The 22,062-nt window shown below is 40.0% G+C and overlaps 1 protein-coding gene across 13 annotated transcripts in view; it reads right to left on the bottom strand.

The window, feature by feature from the left end:
• baz2ba (bromodomain adjacent to zinc finger domain, 2Ba) overlaps positions 1–22,062 on the bottom strand; it is a 151,900-nt gene that overhangs the window by 99,867 nt on the left and 29,971 nt on the right. For all 13 annotated transcript variants that reach the window (XM_022675251.2, XM_049479812.1, XM_049479808.1 and 10 more), the window contains exon 2: positions 16,939–16,978. The gene's annotated coding sequence lies outside the window, so the exon portion shown is untranslated. The remainder of the gene's footprint in view (positions 1–16,938; positions 16,979–22,062) is intronic.

Genomic DNA, 22,062 nt, shown 5'->3' with positions numbered 1-22,062 from the left:
TAACGCCTTATAATTCTGTGCACCTTATGTACGAATTTTACCAGTCAGGTTGTAACGAGCAGTAAAGCCACTCTGCTGAAGTACAGCGTTATACAGAAGTTTTAGTGAAGTTCTCTAGCACCGGGAGCAGTATAAGCATTACCTGATAAGAACTAGCTCTTTCGCTGTTTAGAGGTAAGTATTATTGGCCTGTAGCCTGCTGCTAACCCTGGCAAGCACTGCTGGAGCAGTATTAGAATTAGTCGCTAACCAGCTCTTTTGCTGTTCAGAGATGAGTATTATTGGCCTGTAGCCTGCTGCTAACCCTGGCAAGCACTGCTGAAGCAGTATTAGCATAAGTTGCTAACCACTAGCTCTTTTGCTGTTCAGAGGTAAGTATTATCGGCCTGTAGACTGCTGCTAACCCTGGCTAGTACTACTGGAGCAGTATTAGTATTAGCCGCTAAGTACTAGCTCTTTCGTTGTTCAGAGGTGAGTATTATCGGACTGTAGCCTGCTACTATGCCCGGTTAGCACTACTGGAGCAGAATTAGCATTAGCCCCTAACCGCTCTAAGCACTACCTCTCTCCATTCAGAGGTGAGTATTATCGGACCGTAGCCTGTGTGTTAACCATGTTAAAACAAGCTACACCAACATCCTTAAAATTCCTATTTATGCGCATATTACAGTTTCCCCACTCCCGTCACACCTAACACAACTAACTATTTTAACACATTTAAAACGTTTGTGTTGTAGCAGGAAGAACACTGAGAAGAAAAAGAACCAGGCACCAGGACAGGGAACTGCTAAGTCATGTGATAAGCTAATCCGATGCCTTGCTGTACATTAAAAACAAAATCACAATGTGTTCAGCAACCTGTACAGGCTTCCGTAATTCATATCATGTAAGAGATAGACGAACAAAAATAACACAGGGCCGAGGCAGAAGTTCCATATCTGTGCTGAACCATATCTTAATCACACCACCGTCACCTGCACTGAGCTGCCAAACTGTCAATACTCTGTATCGCTGCTGTGACGCTAAGCTGCTAGGTTAGCGCGTTGGAAGCAAAAGCACTACCTTTCCATTCCTCTGTAGGAGCTTCCCGTAGTGTTTGCTGAGGTTTTATTTTATCTGTTAAGTACACAAACCGGGGAAACACAGTATATTACATTTTTAGACATAAAGGCAGGTAGCATGGTTTGATTAAAGTGGCTTTAAGGCGGAGTATTACACTGTGAGCTCTCTCAGTAACAGCCTCCCTCAGACTGTGTATCACACAGCTCTCACAGCTCCTAGCAGGTGAGGGATGGAGGGAGGGGGTAGTTGGTACACTACAGTATCCTGTTCAACATGAACCAGAGAAAAAAAAACAGTAAAATCCAAATAAACTACAAAGCTCACCTTTATTGGTTCAGTTTAAAGGGGTGATCTGACCAGGCTAGGAAAACAACTCCTGATGGTTAAAACATAGACATGAATGTCATGGCAATACTGAGCTCGTAATGATTTATTTGAAATGTGTAGCGAAGCATTCAATCCCAAGAACACTGTACCAACTGTTAAGCATGGTGGTGGTAGCAGGTAGAATCATGGGACTCTTGCAGTAGGGCTGCAACTAACAGTTATTTTGATGAGTTAATTAGTCAACAATTGTCTCTGCCATCTGCCCTCAAATATTTTTAAAAATGAAAAAAAAAAAAAAAAAACTAAACAAAAAAAAGGTATGATTTAAATGGTATTTAAATGCAGAGATGATGTGGAAATGTGGAATATGTGCTGATATTTATTTATCATTACCCCTCACTGTGTTTGTGTCACCAGCACTTTATGTGTTGTGAACTGCAGCTACAAATTAAAAGGTTAGTCGACACTGAAATCTGGAGTCAACAAATTGTTATAATAAACTTTCTCACATATTGCAAACTGGATGGAATAATGAAGAAGGTGGACTATCTTAGAATTCTTCATATATCTTCATATCCTCAAAACATCAACTTGACACTTAAAACTTGAACACTGTTGAATGATCTTACAAAACAACACCCCCAAACACATTAACAGTGATCGTAGAATGGATAAAGCAGGTTAACAGTGAACTTCTGGAATTGCCCTCCTTAAGTGCTGATCTCAACTCTGTTGAAAACACATGGCCTTTCCTTCAAAGGTCCATACAGCACACATTTAACTGCGAATTAAAGGCATTGTTCACACAATTTGAATCCCTGAATAGGCAGATCAAAATTCATGTGAATTTTATGTCAAGGAGAAGGAAAAAAGGGAAAACGAGCAGCAGCAGTGATTTCAGGATTCAGTGTGGGGAAAAAAATGTGTAACAGACAATATTATTAGAACGTTTGTGCCACATTGGAGCACTGTTCCTAATGAATTGGCTAAATGTGGCTACAGACTGCATCTGTAGCCTTATTTAAAAATTAAATTAAAACATTCCTATTCCCTTTTTTTAGTGAGGCTTGAGAGAATCCTCAGTGAACTCATTCATATCTCCTGAGATTAAAGTGAAACTTAATGTGAATCACTGCTGTTTTGCATATGCATGCCGCTTACAATGCGCACACTGTAGAGACAAAAGTCAATTTATTGGTGAAATTAATAGTTGTCACTAGGGCTGTCCCTAACGATTATTTTTTAAACGATTATTCTAACGATTATTTTTTTCGATTAGTCGACTAATCTATTCATTGAGAAACATATTTAAATAATTATTATTTTACGTTTTAAAGCAAACGATAAATTACTATATTTATATATAATAACAACAACAACAACACAAGCCTACTAAACCAAACCCCACACTTATAATCACTTACATGTACAGCACGTTGTTTAGATCTATAACGCTAAAAATGGATAAGCTCCCATACACCACAACCTTGTGTTGCACTGTTTTCTGTGACCGCTAGATTTTGTGACCACTGGCAAGTAGTTCTCAGCAGACCGGTGCACTGGCCGATTCGAAACGTGTTCGTTTCTAATGTTTACCCCGACTGGCCAAAACGGTTCAGTTTAGGGCTGAGGGTAAGGTGTAGGTATAGAAAGCTTCCGTTTTGCCAATGAACGCTCATAACCGTGAGCACTGGTCACAAAATTCCGACGGTGACAGAAAACGGTGTGACACCGCAGCGCCGACGGCGCTAGCTAAAATAACTTAAGGCAGCTAGCTTAGCTAAACACCTGAACTTATGAATAATGCTACTGTTTCTGGAAACTGCGAAATGCCATGCACAAATATAAACCAAAAATGTATAATTTCTGCCTGTGGCAGGTTTAAAACCTTTGGTAGACAGCCTTAAGTCTTTTTAAGGACACCCGCGGAGACCCTGATGTAAACGGTAACTTACTGTGTGACCCTGTTGACATAGTGCTCCTGGATGTTTGCGCTTCAAGTGCTCCTTTTGCACGTATGGCAGAGGACCACATTATTGCCCTTTTGCGTGAAATGCTCCCAAACTTTAGATGCCCGCTGGCGTTTTTTTGTAGCTGGAGATTGCTCTCCGGAGTCCAAGCTCTCTAGAGCTTAGATTCTCTGCCCGAACCCGACATGACCCGAGGCCCGCCCGTAAATCCGACCCGGGCTCCAGAAAATAGTCCGAGATGTAGGCGTCTGTTTTTTAATTATATTTTTATTAAAAAAAAAAAAAATAACGAAAACTGAAAGTGAAACTAAACTAATTTATTTATAAGCGCTGTTTTCACTACCACAGTTCTACAGCGGGGGTGTTGTGCCGATTCTGTCCGCGAAGCGGGAGTCAGATTCAGCAGAGAGTCGGATTCGGCACAAACGCGGCGGCACCTCGCGGTCCGCGGTGTCAGTTGTAAGCGCTCGCGCTAGCCGCAAAATACGGCAGAAAACACTGAGGGAGCTGCAGAATTATGAATGGGACTAGAATATGAGCACGAGGAGATCAAAGAGAACCTTCACCTGTGAGTAGCTCACATCAGAACACGCAAATCTCTCTCTCTCTCTCTCTCTCTCTCTCTCTCTCTCTGTGTCTCTCGCACGTGAACTCCTCCGCGTTTGACTTGCAGAACTGTGTTTAGCTGTTCTTAAAAATCATTTTAATTAAATAATAGTTCTATGCTTCTATGTTACCGTGTTAATTAACATAATTCTGATCATATTTCGCTCATTAAAACAGCCCGAAAACAGCCAGTTGGAATTTTTGGGCCGATCTAACCTCTAATGCTCTCCACAGGCGCCGCCATGTTTACGACGCGCCGACGCACGTTATGCAAATCGATGTATTTTTGTAATCGATGACGTCGATTATGTCGACGCGTCGCCCCAGCCCTAGTTGTCACGCTGCTCCTTTAATTGCATCTAGAAGATAACTTACGCAAGTCTGTACAAGTGTTTTATCCCTCCAAAAAACAAGCCATTCCCACACAAAACAACCCATTGCATATTCTTTTTTGGTATTAAATTGCACACAGATGGTAATCTATATAGCAAAAATATAGGACTCACTGGTCCTAGTGTACAAGTGTACACACAATGCACATACATACAAGAGGTGTGTTGATGGCACGGGGGCAGTGGAGGTCCTCCGATAAGAGTGGTATCTACCCAACCCCCCTCTTCTAGCCACAAACCCACACACACATTCACAGACATACTTACACTCACACTTCTTTCCCTCCCACCAACACTCTCTAACTGCCTCTAACCATCTAACCCAACAGAGGAGGGGGCAGCGGACCGCCCTGACCCTACACACACCCCTCCCCAATACCACACCTCCCACCTCCACACACAGCAGCACACCCCATTAAGCTGTGGGAGAGAAAAAAAATGACTGTGAGTCTAAGGAAGTAGTGGGCTTCCATAGTGTTTCATTCATGCTCACACAAACACACACTTAGGCTCTGTTTACACAGCAGGTGAAAGTGGCCCAAATCTGATTATTGGATCAAATATCATGTTTTTTCTAGGCTGTACATACTTTTTAATGAGACACACATCTGACATATCTCTGAACAGTTCACACTGTGTAACTGATGCTCACACACTAAACAGCAGTGCTTCACATGAAGTTTCGGTTTCACGAGAGCTATACAGTGTTGGAGCTCACAGTAAAAAGAACACATTATTTAGCCACAGACACTGAATGGGGTTAATGTGGTGCAGTGGATAACACCACCGCCTGCCTGGGAGATACCATGTGGGAGACTGGGGTTCAATTCCAGGTCTTGGTAAATATGCTGTGCAACAATGATAAGAGTCCTTGGGCAAGACTCCTAACACTACATTGGTCCAGACCTGTAAAAGTTGTTGTTTTTTATCGTTTTCATTTTGCTTTGATTCTGCAGCTCCATCAAGGGATTTGGCCAATTCTTTTTATTAGAGACACAAGAGAAACATTAAAAAAAACTGCTACACAAGCCTTTTAATATTACTGGAACAGAGACATCTGTCCAAATATTTATGTATTTATGTCACCTTATTACCCTCCACTGAAACCTTCACTTACTGCTGTCATCTGTCGCAACAGACACAGACACGCAACAGACACCCGCTGCTCATTGAGCTCCATTGGCTACCAGTTGATGCTCGCATCAAATTCAAAGCTCTTACAATCGCCTACAAGGTGATGACAGAACAGGCTCCTTCCTACCTGCACTCGCTCCTGAAGGCTTACGCTACCTCCCGGCCGCTGCGCTCCTCCAATGAACGTCGCCTTGCTTTGCCAAACATTCACACAAAGCAATCCAGACTGTTCTCATACAGAGTTCCCCAATGGTGGAACAAACTACCTTCCACTACCAGATCAGGAGAATCTCTTGCTATCTTTAAGAAACTCCTGAAGACAGAGCTCTTCAAAGAGCACTTACTCTCTTAACACCTCTAACACACTAACTACTTCTAACCTCATTTCCTTCTTCCCCTCCTTCACTCCTCTATCCTATTATTCCCCTTTGACCTCCTTTTATCCCTATCCAAAGATGTTTTACCTTTAAACTTATTTTACATTGTACTTGACTATTGTAAGTCGCTTTGGACAAAAGCGTCTGCCAAATGTAATGTAATGTAATGTAATGTAATCAAAATCATGTGTCCATGTGAGTGTCCAGACATACACACATCTGTAAAAATCGTATTGAAATCAAAGTATATTAAACCATCTCCAAATGTTGTCTGAATCTGATTTGCAAAAATCAGATTTCATGAGCTTTCTGGTTGTTCAGACTATCATAATCAAGCTACAATATAGATATGCCAAAATCGGGGCTTGGGCTGGTAGTCTGAACATAGTTGAAGTGGCTCAAATTGGCAATAAAATATCAGATTTGATGTGTTTAGTCGTTCACACTGTCAATAGATAACACATCTATGTCGAATATGATGAAATAAAAATTGGATGTGGGCCACTTTTACCTGCTTTGTGAATATAGTCTTAAGACCCACACACAAATACAAATACACACACACGCACACAAATGTTGTATTCTGTGTTTAGTATGACCTGTAGGTGTGTGTCTGATTCATGGCAGCGCGCTTCAGCAAAGCGCAACCACTCCTTTCTATATTTGCCCTTCACAAAGACATAAATAATGGGCCCACTCTCAGTGTGTGTGTGTGTGAGTGTGTATAAATTAGCTGTGCACAGCACTCCTGAGACACATCCTACACCGGACACACGCAGGGAGAGATGGAAAGATGGAGAGGTGAGGCGGGCGTGCAAGAAAGAGAGAGAGAGAAAGAGAGGGAGAGAGAGAGAGAGAGGAGGGGGAGCAGAAGCAGAGAGTGAAATTGAAGAAAGAGGGAGAAACTAGGGGGAGAAGAAGGTATGACAGGGCTCAGACTGATGCGCATGAAAACACACACACACACACACACACACACACACACACACACACACACACACACACACACACACTCCCCATCCCTCTCTGCGTGCAACTGCGGTGTAAATGTCATCATGTACACAGTTTATCCTCTGTGTGAGCGAGAGGAGGAGACGGAGGGAGGGGGAGGAAAAAAGGAAGTGAAAAGGGAGAGAGTGAGAGCAAGTGAAAGAGAGAAACGGAGAGAGAGAGGAGAATCAGACACAGAAAGAAAGAAAGCAACGGACATATAGAGAAAAAAAGGTAAGGAAGGGACAAAAAAGAAGAAAGACAGCGAAAAAGTGTGAACGAGAAAGAAAGAGAGAGCATCAAAAGTGATAGAGAGACAGAATCAGACAAAAAGGTAAAGTGAAAGATGGAAAAGTGGAAAAGCAAGAGAGAGTGAGCAAATGTGAGCGAGACAAGAGAGAGATAAAGACCAGTGTTTGAGAGAGAGAGTGCGAGATGGATATAGAGAAAAGGGAGAGAGAAAGTAAAAGCACATGGAAAAGAGAGAAAATGAGAGATAAAATCAGACGGAGAAAGAGAGAAACAGACAAAGAGAGAGAGCAAATAGGTAAAGTGATAGAAGGAAAGAACAAAACGCAAGATATAGAAAGAGACAATGAGCTAGTGAGAGAATCACACAAGTAACGAAAGAGAGAAATGACAGAAAGAGCAAGAAAGTATAGCAAGAGAAACAGAAAGAGAGAAAGCAAGCGAGTGAGAAAAAGAAAGATAGATAAAGAGAGAGAGTGAGAGAATCAGACAGTGAAACAGACGGAGAGCAAGAAGATAAAGCAAAAGCCAGAGAGTAAGAAAAGCAAGCGAGAGAGAGAGAAAGAGTGAACGAGAGAGAGAGAGAGAGACACTGCGGAGAGGAGGAGAAGGGAGCAGCAGTCTCTCCTGTCGTTTCCTTCATTAGTATTCCAGCACTCACTCTTCAGAGCCATCTTCACACACAGCTTTTAGCGTCAGCAACACAGGAGAAAGGCTCAGGTCCGTGACACACACACACACACACACCCACACACACACACACGTGCAGTATTCAACAATCATTCCAGTGATTTCTCTGCATTTTACATTCTAATCACAGCGACTGTTAAATGCTGGGGAGAGCAGAACGATGTGATAAGCTCTGTCCATCACTGACAGCTAAAGATCTGACCGTCTGCTTGCTGTACACACATGGCTATAGGAGCATTCAAAGCTTTACGCTGCTGGTAGAGCAACTCACTGTGTGAATTCATACTCAGGCCTGATGCTACTGACTGCACCAGGAAACCAGTAATGTACAGCTTTTTTAGGCTTTTTAAGAGCCCACACCTGAAGTTAAGTTATTCTAAGTTTTCCTAATGACACAAACTTCAGGCTTCAAAGCTTTAATGTAACCAGCATAACAATCATAACCAAGAATTACTCAAAATAAATGAGCAATTATACCCTATGCTGGTCTGTAAATGGTTAACCAGCTAGCTTATCATTGTAGAGTATAGCTTAGTTTAGCTTTTCAACCGTCCTGACCATTAAAGACCTGGTGTTTTTTTTTTTATTATTTATTTGTTATTTTCCAGAACAGTACATATCTGCCAGCCTACAGCAGTTAAGGTTTGCTCATTCAGGCTGGAGGTGTAGAGAGCTTTTTACTCTGAACTGCTTTCTGAATGAGGCACAATGCAGTCAGTCAGCCACTGTCACTCCATCAGAACCGAGACCTTAAAAGCATGCTAACTGTGACCAGATATTGTGTTGTAAATCATGAGTAAAACTTTGTAAAGACATTCGAACTCAAAACACTGTAACAGCAGTTAGCATGGTGGTGGTAGCATCATACTCTGGGACTCAGGTGCTGCTATGGGCTGGTGTAATGCATAATACCATATGTACAAAAAGGACCACACCATAATTTGTTTGTACATTTTTTAACACAAACTCAAACCACTGGATACATGGTTCATCAGGACTGTGTCGCCAAATACACATAAAAGTAGCTACGGTAAGGATATAGCAGGCTAGCTTTTCCCAAATTCCTGAATTGATTTTAAATATGAAATTTGGCCTGTGTCTGTGCCAACAACAACCCAACCATATTTTACGTGCTATAAGGTCAGGGCAATCATAGCTAGCGGTCTGTCCCACGTAGCTTGTTTTAACACAGCAAACATGCCGACTACAGTCCGATATACTCACCTCTGAGCGGCAAAAGAGCTAGCGCTTAGCACAGTTAGCGGCTAATACTGCTTCAGCCTCGGTGCTTGAGAACTAAACTGAAACTCCTATAAAACACTGTACTTCAGCGGAGTGGATTTACTGCTCCTTACAACCAGACTGGTAGAATTTAAACATTAGGAACATTTTTGGGAAAATTAAAGGATTTTAATGCGCTTTAAAGTGTAAAATAATACTGTATGTTATATATCCAATTACAAAGATTATTGACACAGACAAGCAGCAGGTAGAAGTTTAATGTTAAAGCATATTTAATAGAGGTGTGCCAAAAAATCGATTCACATAAGAATCTTGATTCTCATTTACTACGATTCAGAATCGATTTAAAATGTCCCAAAATCGATTCTGAGGGGCGGGTTTTAGACTGATTTTGGGCTGGGTATTTTTGTTGGACCTAGCAACCCTGGGGATAGGGCTTGTCCCTTCAAACGGAGATCTTCCAGACACACACAGAGCGTAGGTGTTTGAGAATCACCGGTAAGATGGCAGAACAAGCACTATATTACCTTAGATTAACGTGTAGTTTCAATGTTTTATGGCAGAATGCTTCATAACAAGCATAAAAAAGATCGCTAGTAGTTAGTTTCAGTAACTGTTAGCTAGCTAACTAGCTAACTTTCCAGTTCCACCTTAAATAACGCTACAGGTGGCAGCGGGCTGCAGCATTTAAGGCGGAACGGAAAAATAACAATAAGCTAATCAGAGCTAATTTCAGCTCCTCATCACAGAGGAATTAAGGAATGGACCATATGAATTAATTTCTCCACCTCCTGCCCCCTTTCTGAAGAAATACAACGACCTTAAAGTTAACTAGTTAATCAGCAGCTGCTCCTGAACTTTAGCGCTTCACTGCTATCATCACATCAGCCCAGCAGCGTCACCTACACACCACCGCTAGTAGCCTGGTAATAAAGCAGTGTTATTTATTATTTATTTATTGTTCATTAACGTCATTGTGATATCCCAGTGATTTCTCTGTCACTGAGGACCCACATTCCTGCACATTTTATTGTTTTTGTAACACATTACTTGCTCCAGGACCAGTGTATATTATGGAGGGTTTTTTTTCAATAAGATTCATAAGCCAGAAGCAGAAATTTTTATAATTCAAATCGTTTTGAATCAAAAATCGATTTTGAATCGAATCGTGGCCCCCAAAATCGGAATCGAATCGAATCGTGAGATAGTAAACGATTCCCACCCCTAATATTTAATGAAATACAACTAATTATGTGTACTGTATGTACATTTTCGCTAAAAGTATGGCATTAGTATTGTTATGTTGATTGATGAACCCTAAACCCACCAAAACATAAAAAAGGCTCATCAAAACAAAAGCAGGATGTGCCCTTTAAAGATTACACAGTAAATTTGTCAATGTTAAAATAACACCGTTAGTCATAAACTAACACTGTGTATATTACTAGCAAATTTGGTGCAAAAATGACCTAAATGAGGATGTTCATCAAACTCTGTATTACTATAAAATAATTATTATATGCATTGCAAATATGTGATTATTGCCAAAACATTGATTAATTATCAGTTTATTTCAATAGATTTAGTTGGGTAGTTGAGATGATCCACTCTGAGGACAGAAAGTGCAGGTTTTTAAAGCCTGTCTTTAAAACTCAGCAGCTGCCTCTTAAGACAGACGTTTTGGGCATTAGCTGCAGCATGTCAGCAGATTTCTGCAGCGCAGTGCCTTCATACAGCTAGTATACAGTATCTTATATGTAGAGAGTGTGTTTCATATAGAGAAGTGCTACAGAGTGTTTCAGGAGAATCAGCGTGTGCGGCAACTCAAACTGCAGCAGCACAGCTTCAGCAGACCTCAGCGTGTGTGGTGGATTTACAGAGTAACTGTGTTTACAGAAGCAGGAGTTTTACTGTGCAGATCTGTTATATTAAACAGAGCGGGACATTTACAGTAAAGCTGTTCATTCACACACAGCGGAGCAGTCAGTTAACCCTGTCAGACAGGCACAGAGAATTTCTTTCATAATGTTGGATTTACTGACCTGGAGAAATTACAAACTATTAAACGAGCAGATTAGGGTTGTGTTTTTCTGAGATCGTTTTTGAGGTGGTTTTGAAGTGGCATTGACTTTATCTCTTTATCTTTTTTATTAACAGTAGCAGGCTGGAAAGTTCTTGTTGCTTGGGTCCCCTTTAGGTGCTCACATATATCATTAAATAAGACATAAACCATGAAAATACTATATATATATATATATATATATATTTTTTTTTAATTATTATTATTATTTTTATTTATTTTTTTAGCATTTGTAGTGTGAACACAAATCATCAAACGCATCATCACACTTGAAAATCAATGGTTTAGATAGTGGAATATTATCGGATGGATCTCCATGGTAACAGGGCTGATGAAACTCAATCGGAGTTCCTCCGTGTAGCTCGCTCTCTGATGACCACCCGCTGGCACTGACCTTCTGAATCTCTTTCTGCTCTTCCACTGTCATACGCCATCTCGCTGTCTATGCATACATTCAATCATCCATCCATCCATCCATCCATCCATCCATCCATCCATCCATCCACCTACCCATCTTCTACTTTCATCCCTTAAGCTCTAAGCTCACCCACACACAGGGTATTACCATACTAATATTCATACAGAACTTATCCTGAAATGTGTTATGGTTAACATAACATACATGCTATTGCTAGTATCACTTACAAGCACAATCCTGCTGTCTGTGTGTTTTTGCTAAAGCTAAGTTATATCAGATAAAATTACTATCCTAGTCCTGTACAGCTTATCTCTGCCACTGCTGGCTGCTGGAAAAATTCTAAAGGAACCATTGTAATAATATAGTATTTACTACATCAACTTTATGTAGCAATACAACCTTAAAATAGCAGCTTAATAATCATGTTGTTGTGTCATTGACTGTAATAAGGAGAATGGCATCTTTATCTATGAACCGGAGACTGAAGACAAACCTCTCTCCATAACTGTAGTTTTTTTTTTTGACTGGACTGTGACCACCTGAACCTTAAGGTCTGTGTTGTGATGTTTTGGTCTGGTCTTGATTGTCATTACTGTATGGGGTGCAGGTTTCAGGTAATGAAATGAAATGCCCTAAAAAGAAGCACTCTCCCAATAAAAAAAAAAACATGCTGAATGATTTTTTTAACACCATAATAAATGAGTAATACCAAAACTAAAACTAATAACTAAACTTAAAACTAAAAATGCCAATGAAAAACTCCTTAGAGCAGAGGTGGGCAACAGAAATCCTGCCCTCCAGGTTTATAGCAACCACCCACACTCTTTAGAGTAAGAAACTCTGATTGACTTATCCATAAAATTGGACTGAAGTTCCGTAGATCTGATTTCTGTGCCGGATTCGTATTATGTCACATTGCTTTCTGGAACACATACAATTAATAGCAAAGTTCTAATGAATGGAGATGAATCTCTCTCTCTTTCTCTGTCTTTCTCCATCATGTTTTCAGTATTTACTGCCGTGTCCGCAGGTACAGGAGCTGCTGAAGCCACGCGGGTAACCCTGCCGAGGCATAAATATTTAACAGAAGAAGAAACAGAAAAATGGCAAGGTTTTGCGCAGGGGTGTGTGTGTGTGTGTGAGAGAGAGAGAGCGAATAAAAAAAAGAGAGAGAAAGAGAGAGAGATAGAGGGAGGAGGTGCAGTGTTAGCAGTCAGTCACTTGCTGATGTGCCCTCCGCACCCCCCCTCCGAGGTAATGACTCTCGCTGGGGATCTGGACAGCCAGGCTCAGCTCAGGCAGGCGTCCATTACACATACCACACACACACACACACACACTTTACAGAGAAGCAGGCGTCCATTACACTTCTCAAACAACCTGTGTGTGTGTGTGTTTTGCTTCAAAGAATACAACCCACACATACTCTCTCTTACACACACACACACACATGCGTACACACACACACGTTCTGCACAGCATCAGCATTAAAACCCAGCCTCCTCTTCCTTCCATGATTCCAAATCTTCTCAGCAGAAACACACACAGCTGTCCTTGAGAGAGGAAAATGAGTGCAAGGGAAAAAAGAAAGCAAGTGAGAAAAGGAAAGAAAGAAAGAAAGAAAGAAAGAAAGAAAGAAAGAAAGAAAGAAAGAAAGCAAATTAGGTAAGTAGAAAAAGCAAAGGAGGAAAGATAGGGAAAATATAGATAGAAATATAGATAGATAAAAGGAAAGAAGGGAGAAACAAGTAATAAAGAGAGAGAGAGCAAGAGAGAAACAGAGAAAAATGAGAGAAACAGAAAGAAAGAAAGAAAGAAAGAAAGAAAGAAAGAAAGAAAGAAAGAAAGAAAGAAAAACAAACAAAGTAACAACAAAACAGATAAGGAATGAATGAAAAAAATAGAAAACTGAAAGAAGGGGAGAGTGGCATAAAGATGAGAATTATAGAAAGAGGCAGAGAAACAAGAATCAAACAGAGATATTGATAAAGAAAAGAGAGAGACTTCCACCATATCTGTACTGGAACACCAGTTTCCTGCCATTCTCTTTCAATTTTCTCCTTAAAAGTGTCTGATTTTACAGAAAGAAACAAGAGAGTGAGAGAGAAGAGAGAGAGAGATAAAGGAAAAGTGAGTGAGTAAAAGGCTGTTTATTGGCTGTTGTTGCGAGCTGCAGTGTGTAAGTGTGTATGGAACTGTGCCAGTTTTAAACTGGACAGTGATATTTTAGGAAGCTGTTTCTGACTTTCCATCAGGAACAGAGAGAACGGTACCGTGTCGTTCCTCCTTCCTCCTCCCCACACATCTGCCCTACCCCCGCCTCAACTTTTACAACTCCCTTTGGGTGTCCCTGCAGTTTCGTTCCTCTCTGAGTTTCTTCATGAAAAACAGAAGATTGATTGAGGGAGGCTGTGTGTGTGTGTGCACATGTGTGTGTGTGTAAAGTCCTCTGGATAACCCCTGTTCTGTTTTTACCGGGCAATGACATGCTTGGTGGTCGTGTAATGGTATATATCCTCCTTAACAACAGCTGTGACAGTGATGGTGGGCCTATTTTGTTTAATAATGAATAAGGCTTAGATTTGATTTGTATTTTATTTATCAAACTATAGTCTATTAGCTAGTTAGCTTCTTTTATTTCACACTAGAGCTAAGGGGCTATAAAATGCAGGTATCTATCTACTTATCTAAGTGTTTTCACTACATTAAATTATCGTTAGTGCTGCTTCATGGCATGAAATCATAAATACCAAAACGTATGCTAAATACAGAAAGTGGAAAAATGTGGAATTCCCTTTTATGACTCAAAAGTGCCCTAAATCACATGTGGACTGGTTTCATTTAAAGCCACAGTCTGAAATAAAAGTGTTATTGGCATGTTAATGGCAGAATTACCCATCATTCCTACCCATAATATAAATTTGATCACATCCCATCTTTGGCTTTATGTTAAAATATGTGCTCTCTCTGACTCTGGCTGCTGATGGTGAAGCAGAATGACCTGAGATTTGAAACAGAGAATCTAAGGATTCTCCTTATTAGTCTTTAAAACCATTAGCCGCGTTTGATGCAAACATACTGTTGTTTTGTGTTTAAATTCACCAGTTCAGCAGCTACTGGCATATATTATCACCAATATATCAGTTGGCCACTAGCTTGGTGTAATAACATTAGCATTATACCTGAACTCTGTGCATCCACTGCTTAATGAAAGTTAGAAAGCTTGCAGTTTAATTGAGGACTGAGCTCCTTGCTGAGGAAAAGGACAAGTTCAGAAAGGATGAAACTGGAATCCTGCTGCAAAGAGTGGACAATGCCTTGCTCTTTCCTACAATTCACAAAAATCAATGCTCCGACCGGGCCTCTATTACCATTATTGATGGCGGGGACATGGACCGAGGCGACAGGTCCAGGTGTGATGTGTAGCGGAGTGGACTGCCCCCCCCCCCCCTCCCCCAGTCCCTCTACATCTCTGTCCCTCTTGCTGGCCAGCGTGGGCGGAGCCTAAACCCCTGGTAAGAAACCCTCAAATGCAAGCGCAGTAAACTCGCACTACATGCAGAATGTAGCTACATGACTGAGGAACCAGTGTGAGAAAGAACTGGAATGAACGCATCAGTGAGTCCACCTGCACACGCTCAGTACTCAGTATACTACTGCACACAGCCTCCACACTGCTGTTACACATCACACCTCACAGCCCTGATCCCATTTACATACAAATTAATCACAAAAAACTCTCCCTATATCAGCTCTCCTATTAGAAAATGGATCAATGCGGAAGATATGCAGAGGACGAGTGAAAAACACAACGAAAGGGAGGCTACATGTGAAGTCCTGAGTCTCAATTCAGACAATACATTCTGTATGTTATGCACTTTACACTGTGCACCATAAGGGCTGGAAAATATGGTCAAAAATGTTATTATTATTAAAGCTTTCATAATACTTTTAATTTTTCACAATATGATATGTATGTGGCTTGTATATCAGCATATATATATATATCATATCATGATTTTTGTCAATGTTTTACAGAAGCTAAAGAATGCTGAACACACTGATATGTGATTTCTCTAAGAGTCACTTGTCTGGTCACAAAGACAGTTCACAGTCAAGTTAATTACCCCCACTGCGCTGTCCACTGAGGATAGTAATGCCGTCTATAATGTTTACCTGATACACAAAACAACATGCTGGAAATTATGTCGTATTGTGATATTTTGTCCTGCAATACTGTACAGAAAAAACAGTACCAACCTTTAAGTATTAGTTTACATGTAAAGACTGGTGTCAGACAGTGGTTCATTTAGCATTGCATTTAAACCCCACCCACTGGATAGCAGTGTTGTACTATGTTGTTAGATCCCACAGTAAACTTTTATTTTATTCTGATTTTTTGAAAAAATTTAGTGTTTTTAAACTAAAACAGTTTTGTTCCACAATTTGATTTAAACAATCACAATATATTGCAAAATATTAAATTATAAGGCCTGTATTGTCATAAATATCATATCACCCAAGTTCTTATCCAACCAAAAAATCTGAAACACAGCATCAATTATTTTCCTCAAATAAATGCAGGCTAATCTTTAAACATGTCAAATTAATGACACACCAGTGAGGTGGTATCCTTGATCTGACACACAGACAGAGAGGAACAAGAGGGAAACGGGGGATGGGCTAAAAGCAAAAAACGAAAGAAAGGAAGAGTGTATGTGTGTGTGTGAGCAAGGGAGAGAAGGAGAGAGATACAGAGAGAGAGAGAGAGAAGAGAAAATGACTGTCCTTGTAGTTCTGTCACTCTCTGCAACCACCAGGGACCTGAACAATGAAGCAGAGCGGCCGAGCAGATAGCGGCGCGAGGACGGACGCCTCACCAGGAGAAGCCCAGGCTACACCAATTAGCCCGCTGCAGCATGCAGCACAAAGCTGATTTGTTTGCTCCAGAGCAACGGCTCGCCCTGTAACGCCACCTTCCTTAGCTACGGCCGTAATTAATTGCCAAATTAAAGATTCTTATTAAAAAAAAGAAAAAAAGAGAGAACAGGAGTGCATGTAGGTAATATCACACAAACAACTGCCTTTGGAAAGGTTTGTTTCATCTAATTGGAAAATGAGAGCAGAAATTCACACACTTACATGCACACACGCACGAGCACACACACACAAATCTCTTATCTTACTGCTGAAATTAAATTAGGTTTTAAAGTCGACATTGAGTTTCGTTTCGGCTTCCAATTATCTGAGACAAGCATCGCGGCAGAAATCCTCGACAATAACTTTCACAACTATTCCCGTAATGATGAGCAGAAAAAAAACGATGAAGGATAAAGAGGGAAAACAAGGAGACCAAAGGCCAGCAGTAACATGTGCACAAGTAGCAGTTACGGTAACTTACTGAGTGGGTGTGTCCTCAACTCTGTGACATCACTGCTCTTCTGAAAGAAAAGAGAAAGAGAGAGAGAGGGTAAGAGTGTGTTAAAAATAATACAGTTAAATATACAGCAACAGTTAAAGCAGCAGTTCCTAAGATTTATTCTTTTAAATTGAATCCAGTAGTATTTCTGAGTTAAAGGAAGTAAAAAAAGTCAGCCATTAAGCAAATATAACACTTTGTAATTGTATTATTACAGACTGTTCTGTTTTCTCTGCATAAACAGCAGTGCTGTTGGAGTTTTTAAACACCTCAGTGTCACTGCTGGACTGATAAAATCCACCAACAGCATCCTGTAAAGACTGATAAAGGACTAGCGAATGACCAACACAAACTAGGCAGCAACAGATGACCTTCTGTCTCTGACATTTTAACATCTACAGTAAGTAAAGCAACTAGGGTGGACAGTGAGTGAATACAGGGTTTAAAAACTCCAGCAGCACTTCTGTGTCTGATCCACTTGTACCATCAGCACAGCACACTAATACCCCATACACCAGCACGTCAGTACAGTCACTGCAGTGCAATGCAATAAAATTATTAACCAACACCAAACTAATAGCTGCTCTGTGCTGGTCCTGACCAATAAAGAACAGGGTGAAGGGAGAATAATAAAGTAGTGCTGGGCGATATGGGAAAAATCATACATCACGATATAGACTTTTTTGTATCATGATAACGATATATATCATGATATTCCACATTTAAGTATGTTTTCAGTTATTCTTCGAAAAATATGACCAAATAATATCATTGCTTACTTTTTTCCAACTTTATTACAAAGTGACATTAAACCCAACTTTCACAAATGAGAATTATTACCTTTAAGTGCAAACTGATGAAAACTGATGAGGTAGATACAGTAGATAATTGTTTCAAAAGAACAATGCGTCTCCATTGTTCAGCTCTCATGAGTTTAATAACGTAAAGCATGTCGCAAACCGGCGTGTACGCACATGTCCGTCAAATAACGTAAAGCAGCCTCATGTCGCAAAACCACCTTATGAAGCTTTTTTTTTGCGAAGGTTACTTTATTATCACTTATATAAACCGAGTTTATGCAAAGTGACCACGCCAATACATTTCATCGTAGCCTACTTTATATATTTGCATGAATAATTGATGAAATTACTGTAGAAACGATAGGGACGATAGAAGGTAAGTAGCACGATAGACACTTTTCTATCATTCCCACGATATTTACCGTCATATCGCACAGCTCTATAATAAAGTATGCAGAGAAACAGAACAGTGTAGAAAATGGTGTTTATCATAATGTTCTGTGTGATCTGTGTATGAGTGAGACAGTCAGAGAGAAGTTTAATTGTCTGGTGTTTGATTTTTGGATAACCCCAGTGTGTTCTCCGGTAAGAGGTAAGGGAATTGAAACTTGGAGAGACTGATTTGAGTGACTGAAGGCCTGTTGGCCTGGAGGAAGTCAGCCGGCACAAACAAGTTTCAGAACACATTCAGCTTTGTGGTCAAACCGTGAAAGACAGCATGACGTTTGCAACCAGACCTGTGGCTGGCACCATACACACACACACATACACACACACAACCACATGCCCACACATGTGGGTGGGGGGTACACATACACACTCATACACTCTCAGTTCCTTTTTTTTTCTTGCTAAACCTGTTGGAATTACAGTCAGGCTTTAAGACTCCGGGTGTGTGGGATGACGTTTTTCCCTTATTGCACACACACACACACTGAGAGAACCAGCCCTCTCCAGCTTTCTCACGGCCTTAGCCTAAGTGTGTGTGTGTGTGTGTGTGCGTGTGTATTTATCAGAGTGCACACAGCAAACAGATACATTTACAAACTCCTCCATCAGCATGAACCACAGAAACACACACACACACAGACACAAACACACACCGGTACACCCCAAAGCTAGGGCTGAACAACATATTATTTCAGCATCATCATCGCAATGTGAGTCTATGCAAAAGTTGCATCACAATATATGCAGTGTATGCAATCATGCGATACCTGCAGGTGATACCTCCCTGAAATTATTGTTTGCCTAAGAAAAAATATTTTTTTTTATTAAAGTCTGTAGGTACTATAATATATTACTTACTTTTATTGGAATGGACACAGTACAGTATCTCCCTAACGCTTATCCACTTATCATTAGTTTAATTAATGTTAGTATGTTAATAAAGGAGTGAATCCTGTTTAAACTCACCTCAGCAGCTCTCTGCAGTAATTTAACTTATCACAGGTAATATAGAAGTTAGTGTTTAAACTGTACAGAACTAGTAGACTATAGTCAGACTGTAGAGTTTTGTGTGTAATGTGTTTGTGTTTAATGGACACAGTGCTGCTATTACACTGTATGCTCGTCTTTCTCTCCCGCTCTCTTATACGCTCAAGTCCCATCCACACTGAAAACTAATTGGTCAACAAAGTATGAGGAGAGGCCAATCAGGATGCTCAAGATTTGTCACTCTCTCACTATGTGTCTGTGTCTTCTTCTCTCGCCCTTTTTTTCTTTTACACTCATTAACAACTCGTCAACAAAGAAATTCTGCATCGACAATTTTTTTTAGTCGACGTTGCCGATTATGCCGACCTTAATGACCTTAATCATTTTTGTTTTCTGGCATTTTTACACACAAATGAACTACAACAATATTTTAGTCATGCAATTACCAGTCATGCAATTACCAAAACATTAAAAACAGCACCGAATAAACAGCATGGACAATTGATAAAAAAGTTTAAGTTTCCCAAACGTTTATTAAATTAAAGTTAACTGTCCTTTAAAAAGAATAACTGTATTATTATGCTCAAATAAAAATGCAATTCCCACAGTCTATTCCAAGTACACAATGGTGACTATTAAATTGAGTTCAGCCACTTATTAACAGAAATCCCCTTTCTCTAAACCGCACTGACACATGTAGAGACGAACACAAAAGACACAGCCAAACCCCACAGAACAACCAATCAGAATCTCTAATTCAGCTGGAGGTAAGATACCACAAGCAAAGTCAGAGCCAAAGCCAATCAGAATCTTTATTTTGAAGGGGGCGGGACATTAGAGAGTCAAACTTAGAGGCAGAAAGCTTGCTGTAAAACAGACAGGTCATCAATCAGAAGGTCATGGGTTCAAGTCTTTCCTGACTGTGTTCCATTCCACTCTACTCGTGGTTGTGCACCTGGACAAGGCACTTAACCCCTCCGTGTCCCAGACGGCCCTGCTCTGCTGGTAACACTGTGCTGCAGACTGGGCACAGTAAGTCAGCAAATGACAGATTTCCCTTAAAAAGAGGATCAATAAACAACAGCTTAACTTAAGGTTAGCTTTAGGTAGCTTTGCTCATTCTAAACTACCTTACAAACCTACAGCACATCATCACTATGGCCTTACGGTGGTTTAAAAGTTGCACCAAAAATCTGGCAACCAAAATAATATTTGGCCAAACACCAAAAGTGCAGAATAATTTAAACTGTGACAGGCTTAGGTTAAATTTTTCAGTCTATTTGCATAGATTAAATGAAATAGATCATTCAGAATTACTAATCACACTATCACTTTAATGTTCTTTTAGAAACTGTCTTTTTTCAGATGCAAGATACAAGTTCTACAGGAATAGGATAGTAATTTAGCAGATCAAAACTTTTAGTATTTGTTCGATTATCTAAAGACTGGCAACCTTTATTTTGTATTCAGACTTTGGGCAAATGTTTCATACTGTTTGGGTTTAGTTTTGGGCAAAAAATAAATAATCAGTGCATCAATTCTATCAATATTTCTATACTTTGAGCTGTTCAATATATTTCTCCTTTTTGTCTTTGAAAACAAATGCCATTACCTCCAATTATGTAAAGGCTGCAGGCAATGGGTTGTAGGAGGCTTTACTGGGCTGTGGATCTGTCCAGTGATGGCTGGGCTGCTTTTTTTATTCTTCTTTAAAATGAAACGAAACTCACGCAAGCTTCACTGCATTAAGACACGGATTATGTTTGTTTTATATCACCTCCATGACTGTGACTTAAAGGGTTAAACAGGCCATAAAAGAAAATCTGAATTGGATGCAGCTTTAAAAAACATACAAAAATTCCTAGATTGGATGCCATAAAATATTTCAGACAACTGTACATCCCATCAGTAAACACTGCAGGTGTAATGCTGCTCTAAAGACTATAAAATGCTCAGCGCTGGAGGGGATTTTCACCTATTTAGCCCAATCGGCTTGGTGTCAGTTTCTTTAAGTTGCACCTATCACTGACAAAGGTGTTAAAACACACACACAGCTTGTCTAGTCCATATAGAGAAGTTCTGCTGAAGGACTGTGTATTGGAATGACTTGGTGATACGATATGCATCACAATACAGGGATTACGATTCAATATATCACAATATATTGTAATAAACAATATTTATTCCAGTGATGGGCAGTATAACCAAAAATGTATATCATAGTTCCACGCTATATCATAGTATTTTTATTATTATGCTTTTTTTGCATGACTCGGCTTTAATATAGGTTTGGGACTTACTCTACTTTTAGAAGTACATATAATATAAAACACTAAGGGTTTAAATCAAGGCATTGATTACTACTGGGTTTACTTTGTCCCACAAAATTACAAAATCCATAAAATGAATCAGACCTCATTATCAGAAAAACAACTGATGTAAACAATAGACTTTAAACACAGCTCTTTTTACAAAACTAAATATGTCAAATACTTCCATAAACGTTATAAATGGTATTAAAATACTCAATGTTTAAGCATTCAAATAGATTTTTCTCAAGAGCTCTTTTGCACAGGGTAAGACATAAGTTTAATATCAATTTACAATATGTTATTTCTGAAGCCAAGGCATCCCTTCTTTTTTGATTTTGCCATTCTATTCCTCTCTTTTCTGAGTGAATATTTGCTGTTTGCTGTTTCTATTTTCCTGGGTAGAACACTTAAACAGTGAGGAACAGCAGCAGGAGCTCCTTAGATAAAGTGCTGTTCTCTTTTTTTTCTCCAGGCAGGACAAAGCGAGACAAGTGTCTGACTCCACTCCAGTGTGTTAACTCATAACTTTTTATGCTAATTGGCTAGCATTAGCTAGC

The sequence above is a fragment of the Astyanax mexicanus genome, chromosome 5 (assembly GCF_023375975.1).
Source record: "Astyanax mexicanus isolate ESR-SI-001 chromosome 5, AstMex3_surface, whole genome shotgun sequence".
Taxonomy (NCBI): Eukaryota; Metazoa; Chordata; class Actinopteri; order Characiformes; family Acestrorhamphidae; genus Astyanax; species Astyanax mexicanus.
This window is presented reverse-complemented; position numbering and strand designations above follow the sequence as displayed.